Source organism: Limulus polyphemus, unplaced genomic scaffold (genome assembly GCF_000517525.1).
Source record: "Limulus polyphemus unplaced genomic scaffold, Limulus_polyphemus-2.1.2 Scaffold325, whole genome shotgun sequence".
Taxonomy (NCBI): domain Eukaryota; kingdom Metazoa; phylum Arthropoda; class Merostomata; order Xiphosura; family Limulidae; genus Limulus; species Limulus polyphemus.
In genome coordinates, this window is record NW_013665935.1 from 54,645 (window position 1) to 60,913 (window position 6,269).

Genomic DNA, 6,269 nt, shown 5'->3' on the forward strand with positions numbered 1-6,269 from the left:
CAAATGTTCCAAGTTCGCTTCTTTTGGATCTCGGGTTAGGGAAGTGGGACGCGTTTGAATACTTACTTGCTTGGGAAAAATATCGGGATTTTTCGAAGATACATCAGGAATCGCCGATTTAACAAGCTTTACATTTGGCACGGCTGAAAACTTCAAAAAATTCTTACAAATTTCACCTTGGGTTTCTTCCAAATTCTCCTCGTCGACCTCTTTGATTTCATCAAAAGTCACGGGTTGTGTACGATATCGATTACCTCTTCGATTCCGGATATTTCTTTTCTGGCTTCGTTTGTAACACTGAGGGAAATCTGTTACTGACGATCTGTGTAACCATGATAAGGGTTCCGGGTAAGTAGTTTCAAGAATGTGGTACACTCCTCCCTGGGGCGAAGTTTCTTTTGTCTGGCTGGACATCGTCTTCACCCAACCTGTTACAGTCGAATAATTATGCTATAAATTAGTTTGATTAAATAGAGCAAAATCTGTTCTATCTATCGGTCATCTATATATTCCTAAAAAGGCTTCAAAAACAAATAAAATTAGATATGAATATAATGCTGCATACACATGATCAACTACGTTTTTAAAGATTATTTCTAAAAATTTGTAATATTAATTGGAATACATGGCTAATTTTGAAATTTAAAAATAAAAAACATTGAAAGAGAATTTAATTAATTTTCTTTTCTTTTGTGCTGACTTGTTTTTCCAACTATAACTATGTCATAATCAAATGTTCCTGAGGTCTTATAACGTTAAACATCAAGTTTTGATACCCGCATTCGTTAAAGCACAGCTAGCCCATTGTGTAACTTTGTGTTTAACAACAAGCGTATAAACACAATATGCCCCCCAGTAGCACAGCGGTATGTCTGCGGAGTTACAACGCTAGAAACTGGGTTTCGTTACCCGTGGTGGGCAGAGCACAGATAGCCCTTTGTGTAGTTTTGTGCTTAACTACAAACAAACATAAACACAATAAAATTTGGTAACGGAAATTTAATGTTGATCGACTTAAATTAACTCATGTTTAAGTTGTTGTTTTTTATTCGTTGGACAAAATTATGTTTTTATAATCGTTATGTGTAACTGAGAAAACTATAGATGTAGTTTTTAAAAAAGAAGCTGCAAAATGTTGGAAAAAAAGAGATTTGATTTGATTTATTATAATTTGTAGTTATCACATATTTAGACAAAACCAAAATAAACATTATTATTAAATATGTAACAAGTGTTTCAGCATTAGCACGACAATAGAAATGGAGATATTTTAGCTGTCAGACTATGAAGAGGTTTAGATATTTTGAATGAAGCAATCTTTTTGAAAGCCAACATGACGGCGGTAAGGTAGAATGTATCAAGATGAAACATTTATTAGATTCAATTCCGAAGAAACGGGGTTAAGCACGTTTACATTTGTAGTATACGTTTCAATAATTCGGCAGTAGTAAAAAAAAAATGAACACGTACAAGCTTTTCCATTGAAATGATCTTGCTAAAGATTGAAGAAATGAAATTAAGTACGCCTACAGTGGTACCGTGAGGCCCGGCATGGCCAGGTGGTTAGGGCTCTCGACTCGTAATCTGAGGGTCGCGGGTTCGAATCCCCGTCACACCAAACACGCCTTTGCCTGGTCCCAAGTCCAGGATGAGAAAGGGGGAGGGTTGGGCGCGGGGCTAGCAATTCCACCCCGTAAAAAAAACAAAACAACCTACTACAAGTAACTGCAACAACACCTTCCGTTGGTGAGGTGTTGTTGCGGCCCTATGCTCCACTGGGAGTTTACAGGAATAATTTTAAAGAAAACCCGGTGCTGTACAGTAGTAGGAGAAACAAGTACAAGCTTTCTTTTGAAATGATTCTTGCTAAAGATTGAAGAAATGGAATTAAGTACGCCTACAGTGGTGCCCTACAGTAGTAAGAGAAACAAGTACAAGCTTTTCCTTTGAAATGATCTTGCTAAAGATTATTGCTTCGACGAACAGTTCGGGATTAGTTGGTAGGCAAAGTGCCAAGGAAGCAGAAAGTGTTTATATATCAGGAGCTCTGCTTCGTGGTTATTTATAGACACGTGCTCCTTACAAGCAACGCCATTTTTTTACGTTGTATTGCTTAAATAGTTGTAACTTTATTACAGATCATAAGTTGTTGTTGTTTTTTTGTTTTTTTTACACATGAGTAAAATGTTTCAGGAAAAGTGCATTGACTTAATCATGTATATACAAAATGAAATGAAAAAATTACAAGGCTGGCATTTGTTGCAATCTATGCGATCCAATATTTTGAATAAAACAAAATTCGTCACAACTTCTTAACATGCACGCTACATTGAAGGTCAGTGAAAGATATGATCCCTATACGATAAAATATTTTTCTTAGTTTATTGTTTTTCGAAATATACACTAATATTATGATTTCCATTATTAAGTTCATTTATTTTCAAACAAATTAATTTTATTTTCTAGTCTATTTCGATACTTGATATGTTTATAAGTCAATGTTACATAGTACGACTCCATAAATAAATTCTACATCCTCTTTACACTTTGTAAAAAAAAATAATAAAGTTTTGGCAAGTTCTATTTTATAAAATCACTTGTTGCACCAGTATCCTAAACAGTTTGCACTGTAACGTTAAAAGTATGTTTTGTAAAATACATATTTCTGCTTTTGTTGAAATGAATCCAGCATTCTTTTGTGTTGCCGAGTAGAAAGCTACACAAAACTGGTTTTCTATGCTGTGTCCACCGCCAGATTCGAAATCCGATCTTAAGTGTTATAAGGACTCAGACTTACCGCTGAGCCACTGGGGGCCTTTTCTATTCGAAATTTCTGTATAGGCTAATAGAATGAACTGGTGATTAACATTTAAAAATCTATTAAGAGACTCGCCAACGCAAAATAGGAACTTATTTAACTGATTGTCCTCTTTTAATTTAGTTTTCTTTTATATTTTGTTTTACATAATATAAGTAATACAAATACTGTTGGTGGAATTACTTCAAAGGATCAACTAGTAGCTAATTTATAACTAATTTAAAATGTTGGTATACTGATTTTCCAAGCCCTATCAATATTGGACTTTAAAGAGATTATTGAGGACGTCGAATATCTTTCAGGTAAATTTTATTGTAATCTATGCCATCTAGTGTTAAGAAAGTACAGAGGTAAAGAAACTTTAGGTAATATATATATATATATATATATATATCACTAAAATTTTGTTATTCTGGTACTTGGATTTATTCATTTCAACTTTAAAGGATACATTTATCGCTTCACTTAGAAACTAGGAAATCGGTGGTACTGTTAAAGCATTTAATTCATCTTGAAAGTTAGAGCTATTTATGTAACCAACCAGTCAAATCAAAGAAATGCCTACATGTATATATAAAACACTAAAATAATCCATTGAACAGAACGATTGCTCACGTGTTTGTACGCATGTATAGATAGATAAAAGTTTAGAACTGAGAGTATTGGTGTAACTCACTTAATTTTGAACAAGTAATCATTCGAAGAGCTATTACTTAAGTCTGGAGAGATACGTAAAGTTATGAATGTGGGCGTTTGTAGCATACTGCTGAAATAGACATCTGGTATATCTCCTTGGTGTACTGAAGAGGTAAGTTGGCTTTAACACAAAAATGACAGTGTGCGAGAGAAGTATTTTTTATTTTACTTTTTGCATATGCAAGCCTGTACTTTGTATCATCATGTAAAATAGAAACTTTCAGAGATGGAAATAGACAAGTTATGGACCACTCCAGAAACTGCATATATGATTATGAATCTGCTCTATAGACCTATTAGGCTGTTGATCCTAAATGATAGCTTTAATTTGCTTTAACTTATGTTTTGCAGAATAGTTTGAGTAGCACATTAGAATATTATGTTAATGTTTATATATAGATTTAAATATCTATGTTCTGAAGACTTATTAGACTACACTGTAAGAACAACATAATCATTCTAGGCTAATAAAACAGAACACAAATGTTTTGGCTGAGGCAAAAAACTTGAAGAGTTTTGCATTGTATTCTATACATTCTTCACACGCATAATAACAATGTGCTTTCACAAAGAGCAATTTATTTAAATAATCACAGTTTTAAACTGAAATCCGCAAGTTATTTCTGTGTTTAGACAGCTAACATAAGTTGTACGTTCATATCATTACAACAGTTTTTGTATTTGAGGAAGACAATTCGTGTTGTTGTTAAATAACACAATATTTGTGTTAACACACAACATTTCAGCAACGTAATAATCCTTTTAAGGTAACGCGGCTTCGATTTTCTCCGTTTGCTGGTGTATTAGAGAGGTAGTTTTGAAATAAAATGTTTATCTACGTAATATGGATATGAAATTCTTTATCATATTGATTTATTAAATTAATAATTTTGAGTCTAAGAATCACATAGTTGAAGCTTTTATTTACCTACCACTTTATTAATCTTCAAATTACCAACTTGTTTTTATACCTTTCACTACCATATATATATTACATTACATGAAGATGATGCTATAAATAGTGCTCTGTCTGTCGATCCGGCTTGGTATTGAGCGAAAGGCCTCGTCGACACTGGATATGACACTCGTAGGGTAGTTGACATATTATTACATATTCTTTACTTTCATATATAAGTTCTTAGAATTATACTGAGTAATTTTATATTTTGGCCTGTTACAACACTCAGTTCAAACAGTGACCAAAACATGTGTAAAACACACGAAGAACCACACCAGTAGTTAGTGGGATCAATTCCAGTATTGGTGGTATTTTCATCTAACGAATTGGAACAACGTCAGCTACAATATGACGGCTGTTTTTTTTTTTTGTTTTGTTTGTTTGTACCTACTATTAAAAGAACGGTAATAAGAAAATATGTTGCATATACCAAGCATGGTACAATTGCTAGCGTGCAGAACTGTGGATCCATGGTTTTTGTCCCTTTGCCGTAAAATCATGCTGTCATTGGTGTGTTATAAAAATTATGGTTAAATCCTTCTCATCGATTAGAGTAGCCCAAGAGCTGGCGGTGGGTGCTGTAAATTAGTTACGTTCCCTGTAGTCTGTCATTTTAAAATTATGGATGGCAAACGCAGAGAGCCTTTAAGTAGTACCTTTGCATAAATATTCCGAAATAAAACAACAAGTTAATTAAGTTAACATTCCTGAAAAATGATGTTAGTCATGTGGTTGTGACTTCCGCTGTTCAGTAGATTTATTGATTATTATCTTGAAATAAAAAGTTAATCCACGTACCTGGATAGGACTTTCGCTTCTCAACAGACTTGTTAGCTTACTATCCTGAAATAAAAAGCTAATCCACGTACCTGGATAGGACTTTCGCTATTAAGAGATTTGTTAGATTAATTTCCTAACATAAAGGGTTAAACCCGATGCAAATGTTTATCGTTGAATTGACTTACTTGGATAGAAATTCAAAACGGTATAATCTTAACCTACGATCATAAATATGATATTTTCTATTTTATAGATTTAGTAAATTAACGGTCCTGAACAATGATGTTATTCTAAGTACACGAATATCACATTTTTTGTCGTTTTGATGAACAACCTTTAACAATAACCTTTACTGAAATGTACTTTTCAGTTTTACTGAAAGTACATTTGTGAAATTCGTATTAGTAGATAGATCATTATAATACTTAGTGATTATTATAACCATTAAATTAAGTACAGGAAGCATTATAGATAGATACAACAAATTGTGCCTTTTCTGCATTTCTTCATGATTTTTCAGCAAATAACGACGACCCATGACGCAAACATGAAATGCCTTTATGAAAGGGTATGCCACTGTTTGTTTAAGATTTTCCTGCAAAACTACACAAGAGTTATTTGCTCGTAGCCGCCCCTAGTTTTGAACTGATAGACTAAAAAGAAGACAGTTAGTCAAGAATACCCTTATTAGACTACTCTCTGTCTGACAGAATAGTGTGATTTTGCTGTCACTCTGTTTCTGCGGCTGTTGGACACGAACCGTGAAGCCTCGGATTCACAGTCCGGGCCTTTTCCGGCTCGAGTATCTCATTCTATATCAGGTTTTGAACACATTAAAAAACAAATGGCCAAATACGGTATCGGATTGGAGATTGATATGTGGAGTGAAATATTAGCCAAAGAAATGTCCGAAGATTGAAATTGATCAACAATTCAATGTATATTTCTTTACATAGAGACTATAAAACTGGATAGATAACATAGGCCTGCGAATTTAAACTTCATAAAAGTTTTTTT

The 6,269-nt window shown here is 33.5% G+C and overlaps 1 long non-coding RNA gene across 1 annotated transcript in view; it reads right to left on the reverse strand.

The window, feature by feature from the left end:
* Positions 1-293: 293 nt before the first annotated feature.
* LOC106457400 overlaps positions 294-6,269 on the reverse strand; it is a 10,291-nt gene continuing 4,315 nt past the window's right edge. The window contains exon 2 of the long non-coding RNA XR_001290701.2: positions 294-428. This is a non-coding gene — a long non-coding RNA (uncharacterized LOC106457400). The remainder of the gene's footprint in view (positions 429-6,269) is intronic.